Genomic DNA, 12,460 nt, shown 5'->3' on the forward strand with positions numbered 1-12,460 from the left:
ATAAGAAAGACTTGCAGCTATATAGCGCCTTTCACGACCACCAGACGTCCCAAAGTGCTTTACAACCAATGAAGTACTTTTTGAAGTGCAGTCACTGTTGTAATGTAGGCAACACAGCAGCCAATTTGCGCACAGAAAGCTCCCACAAACAGCAGTGTGATAATGACCAGATAATCTGTTTTATCCCAGTGAATAGCGCACATTAAAATAATAATCAATAAACGTCAAGAAAATCGTAAGTTCTAACAATGGTCATAACATAGTGATTTTTATCAGCCATAATTTTCCGAAGAAAAAGAAAGAAAGACTTGCATTTATATAGCGCCTTTCAGGACCACTGGACATCCCAAAGTGCTTTACAGCCAATGAATACTCTTGAAGTGGAGTCACTGTTGTAATGTAAGAAATGCAGCAACCAATTTGCGCACAGCAAGCTCCCACAAACAGCAATGTGATAATGACCAGATAATCTGTTTTAGTGATGTGGGTTGAGGGATAAGTATTGGCCAGGACACGGGGAGAACTCCCCTGCTCTTCGAAATAGTGCCATGGGATCTTTTACATCCACCTGAGAGAGCAGAGGAGGAAGGGTTTAACGTCTCATCCAAAAGACGGCACCTCCGACAGTGCAGCACTCCCTCAGCACTGCACTGGTGTGTCAGCCTAGATTTAGGTGAGGTGCTACCAACTGAGCCACAGCTGACACTTTACAGAAGTTTACAGCAAAAATGGAGGCCGTTCGGCCCATTGTGTTTGTGCCAGCTCTTTGCTCGAGCGATCCAAAACTAATGCCATTACTCTGCTCTCTCCCCATGGCCCTGTATCGTCCTCTGCTTCAAATGTTTATCCACTTGTCACTTTGGAACCCAGTATCGAGCACTTTCAATTCACATAGATTAGATCTATCTGCCTTAATTCCAACTTGAGGAGACCCCCATATACTGTGATATTTTCATTTCCCACCCTTATGACCTTTCTCAGTGAGACTGCCAATTTAGGGCCAATCCAAGAAATTTGTTGGTCAAACAAGGAAGTGGACTAAGGCTGGTCAAGTTCATATCATTAAAGGCCTTTACAGTTGTCAGAAAGAAGATTCTTCGGCCCGATTTTAACTCCAGGTGGATTCCCCGCTCAGGCCCATGTTAAAATTACAGTCGGGTCTCAATGATGTCATCGGGCCGCAACATGCATATGTAATTAAGGACCCTGTTGGCTCCGGGCGTGTGTCCTTGCTGCCTGCTCAGGAGAGCAGGTTAAAATTCCAGATGTTGCAATCATGGCGGCTTTTGGACAGGTAAGAGCCAGGGCAATTTTAACTGTCCACCCGCCAGGTTTCTGCTGAGCGAGTAGGGTTAAAATCACCCTGGTTATCTTGGAATCATAGAGCACAGAAGAAGTACATTTGACCCATCATGGCTGTACAGGCTCTTTGAAAGAGCTATCCAACCAGTCCTACTAATTCCCCACAGCCCTACAAATTTGTTCTTTTCAACTATATATCCAATTTTTGAAAGTTACTATTGATTCTGCTTCCACCACCCTTTCATGAAATGCATTCTAGATCATAACAACTCGCTGCATAAAAAAAATTCTCCTCATCTCCCTCCTGGCTCTTTTGTCAATTATCTTAAATTCACTCTTTCGAGGCTAAATTTGAACTGAGCTCCCAAAGATGAAAGCACAGTGTTAACCCACTACGCTGCCCAATACCCACTCATATAACGTCTTTACCTAGAAAAGACGTTTGATAAAGTGCCACATAGTAGGCTTGCCAGCAAAGTTGAAGCCCGTGGAATAAAAGGGACAGTGGCAGCATGGATACAAAATTGGCTAAGTGACAGTAAACCGAGAGTACTGGCGAACAGTTGTTTTTCGGACTGGAGGAAGATATACAGTGGTGTTCCCCAGGCGTCGGTACTGGGACCACTGCTTTTCTTGATATATATTAAGGACTTAGACTTGGGTGTAGGGGGGCACAATTTCAAAATTTGCAGATGACACAAAACATGGAAGTATAGTAAACAGTGGGGAGGATAGTGATAGACTTCAAGAAGACATAGGTTGGTGGAATGGGCAGACACCTGGCAGATGAAATTTAACACAGAAAACTGTGAAGTGATACATTTTGGTAGGAAGAACGAGGAGAGGCAATATAAACTAAAGGGTACAATTCTAAAGGGGGTACATGAACAGAGAGACCTGGGGGTATGTGTGCACAAATCGTTGAAGGTGGCAGGGCAGGTTGAGAAAGCGGTTAAAAAAGCATACAGGATCCTGGGCTTCATAAATAGAGGCATAGGCCAGGATTTTCATTGGGCCATGGAGTCATTATTGGAGGCGTGTGGGGGGTTAAAATCCCGAAATCGGGGGGGCACGAACCCATCCCGCACCCAACCCGCCTCCATGCCAGTTTCAAAGGAGGCGGGTACCCGCCCTGCACTGGGACCCGCCTCCCCGAGGCGGGAAGGGGATTAGTGCAAATTAACTGCCTGTTAACAGGTAGTTAACAGGCAGTTTTTAGCCTAATCCCTATTTTCATTGTTGAAATATGGGATTCCCGACGGCTCCAAACCACGCCAAGTTAGCGAGGCGGGCCGTCGGGATGAAGGGCTTGGGTTGAGATGTTCGGTGTTCAGGTGAGTAATGGGTGCATGAGGGCAGAGGTAAGTGTGTTTGGTCTGTGTAAAGTGTTTAAAGAAGTTTTACTTACCTTTACAGCCTTCCTTCAGGTCTCAGGAGTCCCTCATCTCACCGGCACAGAAAGCAGAATGGCCACCAGCTGTCAAAATCTGCGGCCTCTGCTTTCTGTTCCAGGGAGATCTCTAAACCATCCTGCGAGGAAGGAATTAACCTGGAGTACAGATTGTCAGTGTTTGACCGCTTCAAACAGCGGTCAAACACTGATATTTCATCTGTCAAAAGGTCTTGACAGATGAAATTTCAATCTGTGACATCACCTGTTGCCGGGTGGCCCTTAATTGGCCTGCTGAGCCCGCTGGGCAGGCTCAACAAGGTCAATCAAGTCTAAATCGCATGGGTTGGCTAGAACTCGATGGAGGCGGGACTACAACCCCAAGAGTTGTAGTCCTGCCTCCTACCCGCCTCCTCAATGAAAATCCAGCCCATAGAGTACAAAAGCAAGGAAGTTATGATGAACCTTTATAAAACACTGGTTCGGCCTCAACTGGAGTATTGTGTCCAATTCTGGGCACTGTACGTTAGGAGGGATGTGAAGGCCTTAGAGAGGGTGCAGAAAAGATTTACAAGAATGGTTCCAGGGATGAGGGACTTCAGTTACGTGAATAGACTGGAGAAGTTGGGGTTGTTCTCCTTAGAGCAGAGAAGGTTGAGAAGAGATTTGATAGAGGTGTTCAAGATCATGAGGGGTATGGACAGAGTAGATAGAGAGAAACTTCCCATTGATGGAAGGGTCGAGAACCAGAGGACACAGATTTAAGGTGATTGGCAGAAGAACCAAAGGCAACATGAGGAAAAACTTTTTTACGCAGCGAGTGGTTCGGATCTGGAATTCACTGCCTGAAAGGGTGATGGAGGCAGATTCAATCGTGGCTTTCAAAAGGGAATTGGATAAGTACCTGAAGGAAAAAAAATTGCAGGGCTACAGGGAAAGGGCAGGGGAGTGGGACTAGCTGAAGTGCTCTATCAGAGAGCCGGCACGGGCTTGACAGGGCAAATGGCCTCCTTCTGTGCTGTAACCATTTTATGATTCTAAAAAAAAGTCCCATGGCGCTCCACGGAATTGTAATCAGATAAAAAATCGATGATGAGCCAGTGACTGTTTTAGGAGAAGGCCATGAAAAAGTCAAATGCTGAAAAAAGACACTACTCAGTTCCCCATCCCCATTTAGGTGCACATTTGAGTCCAGCTTTCACAGAAATTTTTCAACATGTCCGAACCCCCAACTACAGTTTTCCATCTTAAGACACCATCAGCAGTAGAATGTTTCAACAGATGCTCGCAGAAGACAAAATGAAAATTCCAAAATCAACATTTGGGAGTAGAACCATAGATTTTCAACATTGCTGTAGCCAGTCGGAGTGTTAGTATTGATTCCCCGGTGATCTAATTACTAGATCTGTCTTGCAGCTAACCTCACAGTTAAACTCTTTCATAGAATTGTATTGTAACATATCCTTTTTCAGTTGTGGTAAAATGCACTGAATAATAGCGGAGGTAGTGAACTGGTAGCTCATTGTAATGTGGGATAAAGCAAAGTCTTTTTTTGGGGACTAATTAATCCGGTTAATAAGGTTGCACATAGTAGGGGGTACTAGGTGATGGAGTGTGTTAGAAACAGCGCTGCTATTTTACTTCTGAGACCCAAGTTAGCATTCAGCCCAGACAGAAGGTTTTGAAAGGCTCCCCAATCTAAGGGTGTTATGGTTCATAGGTGAAATGAGTTTTGGCAGCTTCAGCCTAATTCACATTAGACAGACATTCAGAACACCACAGTTACCCAGATTTAGGAAATAATTGGTGCTAAATTAGCAGGTTTTCTTGGAGAGGCCGTATGGATAGAATGTGAGGGAAATGGAAATATCACGTTATTGCTTTAGAGCTTCTAGTGTCAGGACTGTCCGCCCAGTGCCAACATTCTGCAATATAACTGGCCCATGCGGTACGTGACATACAGTATTGGTCTGTACTAACTATTAATTTGATTAGTGCATTCATTAAGAAACAAAATGATCATTACTGCTTATTTTGAATACCCTTTGATGGTGTGAGGAGCAGGTTATAATGTGCCAGTGTTCTGCTTCCACAGATGAACTAGACAGAGCATCATTTGTTCCTTAGCTGAGAAATGATGAAACCCATCATCAATGTAATTGGAAAATTATAGTGTTAGCTTCTGCTGGGCTTCAAAGCTGTGAACATAGCAACGGGCCCAATGCTTTTTTAGCTGCAGTTACACTGCAAGCTTAGTGTTGCTTTGAAGCTATTTCACCTTTGCACCAATGCAAAATTGGCAGTGTAAATTCAGAGTCAGGACCCGAATTGATTCCAGAGTAAAAGTGTAGTGTCCGAGTATCAATAATACACGGACTGCAGGAGAACAATAAAACAGGTATTTACTGAACAGAGGGTAAACTTAAGACTGACGTACAGAAGCCTGCTATGGCTTTTTATACAGGTGTGGTCACTGCCGGTACTGCAGTATAAATCAGTTCTTCTCTTAAAGGTACATACACAACAATTCCTCCCCTTTTAGATAAACAGTACATAACATTCATTTAACAACTAAATAATAACTAATTACAATTACAATTTTCTCGGTACTATATACATCAACTGAAATAATTATTTATAAGTTCAGTCTTTGAGGAGGCTTCCTGATCCTAACTGGATAGCGCCTTTCTCGAGTATCCTGTTCTTGCGGCGGAGTTGATTCTGGCTCATTGTCATTGGTTGGTTCGTCAGCTTCCAATACCACTGCTTCTGAGGTAGACGCAATCTGTACTTCGGGTTCATTACCAGGTGCACATGCTCGTGGTATGAGTTTGGCTTGTTCCTGTGACTCTAGAATCTGGTCAGCATGGCATCTCACGATGCTCTCTCCAACATCCACTGTGTACATTAGTGGTCCCTGCTGTGTGCATATCGTTCCTGGCTGCCATTTTTCTGTTCGGTAGTCGCGGGCCAAGACTGGTTGCCCTATCTTGAAGCTCCTGGTTGGCTTCTCATTGATGTGCTGGAATTGCTTATCCTCAACATCTCGTCTTATGTTTGGTTTGAGCAAATCCAGGCGACATCTTAGCCTTCGGTTGAAGAACATTATGGCTGGAGCTTGGTTGGTGACTGCATGTGTCGCATTCCGGTAAGCAAACAAGAAATTATCTACCTTGTGTTGTAGTGGTATGTCGTCGTTATACATCGCCTTTATTGCTTTTTTAAAGGTCTGAACAAACCTCTCAGCCAATCCATTTGTGGCTGGATGATATGGGGCAGATGTGTAGTGTTTCACCCCATTATTCCTCAGAAACCTCCGGAAACCCTCAGACACAAACTGTGGTCCATTGTCGGAGCAAATCTGTTCTGGCAAGCCATTCCTGGCGAAGATGGTCCATAGGACTGCAATAGTTTTCTCCGTGGTGGTGGAGGACATTTTGATGACCTCTGGCCATTTCGAATGGGCATCCACGGCAATTAGAAACATTGAGTCCATAAATGGACCAGCAAAATCAATGTGTACCCGTTGCCATGGAGATGAGGGCCACTCCCATGGGTGTAGCGGGGCCTGTGGTGGAGCGTTTTGGACCTTCTGGCATCCTGTGCATCTCTTGGTTATATCCTCGATTTCTTTATCGATTCCCGGCCACCACACAAACGCCCTGGCTAGGCTTTTCATTTTTACCCCTCCCAGATGACCCTCATGAAGCTCATTGAGCACTCTATCTCTCAACTTGGGTGGAATTACCACTCGGGATCCACACATCAAGGTCCCCCGGCACACTGACAGCTGTTCTCCCCTTGGCGAGAATGCTGGCAACAGTGAGTCGCCATGTGCTGGCCATCCCTTCACCGTCAAATCATAGACCCGAGAGAGTGTCGGGTCATTTCGGGTTTCCTTCTCTATACTTGAGTTTGTAACAGGTAGACATTCGACTATGGTCGCATGGAATATCTCAACAGGGTCCACTGCAGGTGCTTCCTCTACCATAGGCAACGGTAGGCGCGACAGCCCATCAGCGTTTCCATGCTGTTTCGTACCCTTGTACTCTATGTCGTACTGATGTGCCCCTAGAAAAAGTGACCATCTTTGCAGCCGTTGCGCCATCATCACCGGAACGCCCTTCTTTGGGTTAAAAATGGAGACCAGGGGCTGATGATCAGTCAGTAGGGTGAATTTCTGCCCGTGCAGATAGTGATTGAACTTCTTCACCCCCCACACCAGGCTGAGGGCCTCCCTGTCAATCTGGGCGTAGTTACGCTCGGCTGAGGTTAACGAGCGCGACGCAAAGGCTATTGGCCTCTCTGAACCGTCAAGGAATTTGTGTGACAGCACCGCTCCAATGCCGTAGGGAGATGCATCACATGCCAACCGAATCGGTAGTGTTGGGTTGTAGTGGGCCAATACTTCTTTTGAAGTGATTAGGCATTTACATTTCTGAAAGGCACGCTTACACTCATCACCCCATTTCCATGTACACCAGTTTGCAGCAGGGCGTTCAGTGGGTGCAGGATTGTAGATAAATTCAGCAAGAACTTATGGTAGTAGTTCACCAACCCGAGAAACGACCTCTGTTGCGACACATTTTCCGGTGCTGGAGCCTTGACTACAGCCTCAATCTTGTCTGGTGACTTATGCAACCTTTCCTCATCAATCATGTGGCCACAATATGAGATTTGTCTCCTGAAGAACTCGCATTTGGGGCGGTTGGCTCGTAGCCTATATTCCTGCAACCTAGTGAGCACCTGCTCCAGGTTGGCAAGGTGTTCACTGTCATTTTCGCCCGTAACCAGGATGTCGTCCAAATAACACTGGGTCCCCGGGATCCCTTGCAGGACTTGTTCCATCGCCCTCTGCCAAATAGCTGGGGCTGATGCTACCCCGAATACCAGTCGATTGTACTGGTAAAGGCCTTTGTGAGTGTTTATCGTGAGGTATTTCCTAGATGCTTCTTCCACCTCCATTTGTAGATACGCTTGGGCCAGATCAATCTTCGTAAAGCGTTTCCCTCCAGATAGTGAGGTGAAAATATCTTCTATCCGTGGAAGTGGATATTGTAGTGTGTGCAGTACTGGGTTCACAGTTACCTTGAAGTCCCCACAGATGCGAACCTTCTTCGGCTCCCCAGGCGTGCTGCTCAATGATTTCTTCATTACAGGAATGATGGGTGTGGCCCACTCGCTCCAGTCCACCTTGGACAGCATACCCGAACGCTCCAGACTCTCCAGTTCTGCTTCAACGGCTGGGCGGATCGCGTACGGTACCGGTGTGGCCTTAAAAATTTTTGGGTTTGCGTTATCTTCGATTTTTATCGTTGCCTTTACTCCTTTTAGAGTCCCAAGTCCTTGTTGGAACACCTCTTTCACGTCAGTTAGAATTTTTGACAGCCGTCCAGGTGTGACGTCATCATCCTTTTTGTCAGTCACAGTTAGCGCCTGAATGGAATGCCAATCCAATTGTATTTTTCGGATCCATTCACGTCCCAATAATGGTGGTCCTCCACCTTGTAGTATATATAGATACAGTTTCTGTGTTTCCTTGCCGTTGTATTTAACTGGCACCCTTATTTTTCCTCTGGGGTAGACTTTTTGCCCCGTGTATGTCTTCAATACAATGGACGTGTCCTTCAAGGGTATGTGTGAGAATAGCCGCTCATAGTCTCGTCGATTCATGACAGTTAGGGCTGATCCTGTATCCAATTCCATCTTTACTTGGGACCCTGCTATCATGAGGGTGACCCAAATGGTTCGGTGATCCTCCTTTGCGATCACGTTGTGTAACTTTAGACAACTTAGTCTCCTGCTCCCGGAGTCATTATCATTCTCCTGATCTTCCGAACTACTGTCTGTCATTTTTTTTACTTTCTTGTACTTTTGGTTAGTAGTTCTTGTAGTGTTGGTTTTCTTTCCCAACCTGCAGACTTTTGCTATGTGTCCCATTTTCCCACATTGCCTGCATACTTTGTCCTTAAACCAGCAGTCCTTCTGATCATGGGTTGTTCTGCCGCAGTGATAGCACTTTTCTGCTCCATACGCCATTTCGTTAGCGCTGTATTCTTGTGGTTTCTGTTGTATTTCCGCAGCTCCCCGTGCTGCTGCTTCGTAGGATACTGCCACGCTGAAAGCCTGTTCTAGCGTCAGGTCCTTTTCCGAAAGTAGTCGTTTCTGGGTTCCTTCACTCTGGAGCCCACAGACAAACTTATCCCGTAAGGTGTCTGCCAGTCCTGCTCCGAACTGGCAGTGCTTCGATAACTTGCGTAGTTCCGTAAGATAGTCAGCATTGTTCTCATCTTTGTGCTGGTTTCTTTTATGGAACTTGAATCTTTCTGCTATCAGCAGCGGTGTAGGGTTTAGGTGTTCCTGTAAGATATTAACAATCCCTTCAAAACTTTTCTCCATTGGTTTAGCTGGGGTAATTAAATTCCGCAACAGGCCGTACGTTCTCGCGCCCATCAAATTTAATAATACCGACGCCTTCTTTCCATTGGCCACCTCATTGGCATTGCAGTACACTTCAATTCTTTCCACATACGTGGTCCAGTCTTCTACCTCGTTGTCGAAAGCAGTGATACTGCCACTCTTCGGCATCTTGGGTGATTTAAAATGGCGCCTCCCGCGCTTTTTCTTCTTCCCCAATGGAATAAAATGGCGCCTCCCGCGCTTTTCCTTCTTCCCCAATGGAATAAAATGGCGTCTCCCGCGCTTTTCCTTCTTCCCCTTGCTGCCACGCTGCTCCTAGCGTTCTACAGGGTAATGGCGGCGACCCGCGGCTTCGGCGCGTCTCACTTTTCCTTCCCTTCGTTTTATTTTCTCTACGCTGCCCGGTTCTTGAGCACCGACCGCGCCCTGTGCGCTCCACCCTCTCTCTCTCTTTCCTCCCGACGACGCTGCGCGGCCCCTTTGCAGAGCCGCTCGATCGAGCTCGAGCCCGCCACAGTCCGGAAGGGTCAGCGCACTACCTGCTACCAGCACGATTTGCTGGAACACCTTGACTGGGGAGCCAAGCCCAGCTCTCCACAGCCTCTCCTGCAATTCTCCGAACACCGATGGATCCTTGGGCGGTTGCCCGCGGTCGACGCCCGTTGCTCTGACTTCGACCTCCAAGAAGCTTCTTCTCAGGGAAAGATCCCCGTGAGGTGATGCAGTACTGCAGGTGAGTTCGAACCTGCTCGTCGCCAGTGTAGTGTCCGAGTATCAATAATACACGGACTGCAGGAGAACAATAAAACAGGTATTTACTGAACAGAGGGTAAACTTAAGACTGACGTACAGAAGCCTGCTATGGCTTTTTATACAGGTGTGGTCACTGCCGGTACTGCAGTATAAATCAGTTCTTCTCTTAAAGGTACATACACAACAAAAAGTGCAATCAGACTCCCCAGTGGCCATAGTCTCATATCATGGAGTGTAAACCCAGTGCAGTGTCAACCCTAGTTTGCAAAATGCTCAGGGTTGTCTGTTGGATCCTCTGGGTCACTTTATAAACCTTCCTAATCTTAATTTAAATTTGTAGAAGGGAGATAGCCTACCCTCCCCTAAACATTTACTCTAACTGCAGGGAGAGCACCCTGAACATCCAGGCATCTGTCAAACCTTCTCCAAAACAAGTTATTGTTCCAGCCAGGCAAGAACTAAGCAGTGTAATTAAGAGTCGGCTTGGCTGGGACCTGGTCTCAGACAGTGCTGTGTAAATAGGCCTTTAGATCCCCTGGTCTCCACTTAGCCACAAGGCCAAAGTCCTGAATCGCTGGAATATATTTAAACATCTTAAGGTCAAAAGTTGGGCCCTGAAATTATGCATCAGATGTTAATGTATGAATACCTAACAAGTTCTCTGAAATTTCTCTCTCCACTATTTTGGTATGGTTGTTAACCCATTTATTTTAAATGGGCTAACTCTGCCACTAAAATAGCAGAGAGGGAAGATTCAGACAAACTCAATCAGTGTTCATAAGTTACTATCTCAAGTCATAATTTCATGCCCCTAACTTCTCCTGTTTACATTACCCCAAATCAGGCACCTTGCTCTGTGACTGATGTATCATATCAATGATCAGAGACATCTCTAGCCATGCAACTATGGAGACAATTGTAGAGATGTGTGTGGATCAGGGACATTTTTCATTTGTTCTTATCAGATCTGCACACCAATTGCACACAGTTTTTTTGTTTAATGCAGCATCTGCAGAAGCCTCTTTAAGTGCAAGTATGACCCAAGAGTGAAGCTTGTTCTCCTGTACCACTGTCCATGTTGCACCATATGAACAGGAGGAGGGATGGCCATTAAAATATGGGATTACAGATTTAACCCTGGCTGGTCGGGTTTCCTAGGCCTTGGGAAACCCGGTAGCTCAAGGGAAGCGAGGATATCTTCAGGGAAAAGATAAGTCCCTTTACAGCACTGCCTGTGGGCCAGGAGGAGCAGGCGTGCTTCTCCCCAGCCTCCAAGCTTAACTGGTTCCCTTTCATCGCACACCCACCCCATCCAAAGACCCCTCCCCCATTTGGGGATCAGACCCCCCCCCCCAACCCCGCCAAGATCGGAGTGCACCCCCCACGCCCCCTCTAACAGAGCAGCAGGTTCCTTACCTGCTCTTGCGGCTCCAGCCTCCTCCAGAGTGCTCCCTACCCGACTGGGAGCCAAGCCCATCAATCAGACTGGCTTCCAGGCGGGGATCCTGTTAAAAAAAAGAGGCACGCTTGTAAAGCATGCAGATAAACCCTGACTTCCGGGTTTCCCAACCAAAACTCTGCCCCCTCCACTCGGAAAATCTGTCCCTATCAATGTCGGGCCCATTGTGACACTAGGCTTTCTCAGACCTCGCTCAGTTGAAGATCACCAATGACTCACTTTTGATCGGTAAGTGTTTTTAATACGTAAGTGTATCACTAAAATGGCTTGTGTAAATCTAGGCCTAGAAATTCAGTTTGGGGCGCCCAGCTCGCCTAGGCGCCGGAATTACCGCTGCGCGCGGATCCACTTGCGCAAGCGGAATATTCAGTTTCAGCGCCCCAAGTGGAAGGCGGCCGCTAAACAGGGGTTTCGGCGCCCCGCTTGGGGCGCTGAAACTGAATATCGGCGGGAAAGGTGCCGCAGCGCCACCCGCTGCGGCATGGCAGCCTGCGGTACTGCAGGCCTTCCTCTCACCCTTAAGGGGGAGGTGCCTGCAACAGCGCGATCTCCGCTCGCGAGTGCCGGCAAATGAGCCCGGCACCAAGGAGAAGTGCCGGGCTCTCTGGAAACAGCCGGCAATGCCGCGGGGGGGGGGTGTAGGAGGCCGGGGACGGAGGTGCGGGCAGGCGGCCGCCGAAAAAGCGACCGGCCGCACCTCCACTTTAATTACCGCCACTACCGCCACAGGTAGGCCCTGTGTATCGGTCGCTGTTTGCGGCCGGCGCTGAAGAGGCGGGCGCGACTTAATATGGTGTTCGGGGCGATAGCGGGGCGCAATATGGCCAGCGGGGCGATAGCGGGGCGCTGCGCACACCGATGATGTCGTCGGTGGCGACGCAGCGCTACAGCCTAACGCCGCCATTAGCGCACCGCTGAATTTCGCCTGAAGTTTGCAGACTGGCGCAAAAGCCCTCTTTGGGCGCAAACTGGTGGCACAGGCCACTGAATTTCTAGGCCCTAATCTTTTATCTCTTGATCCATATCAACAAAACCATCCAGAGTAAATTTTAAATTCAACAAATTCTTTCCTCATGTTTAAGGTTTTCTGGATACAAATGTGAACTGATAAAGGTTCACTAACGCTGTATAAATGT

Source organism: Somniosus microcephalus, chromosome 24 (assembly GCF_052327205.1).
Source record: "Somniosus microcephalus isolate GS21.2 chromosome 24, FLI_Smic_1.0, whole genome shotgun sequence".
In the NCBI taxonomy this organism is placed as follows: domain Eukaryota; kingdom Metazoa; phylum Chordata; class Chondrichthyes; order Squaliformes; family Somniosidae; genus Somniosus; species Somniosus microcephalus.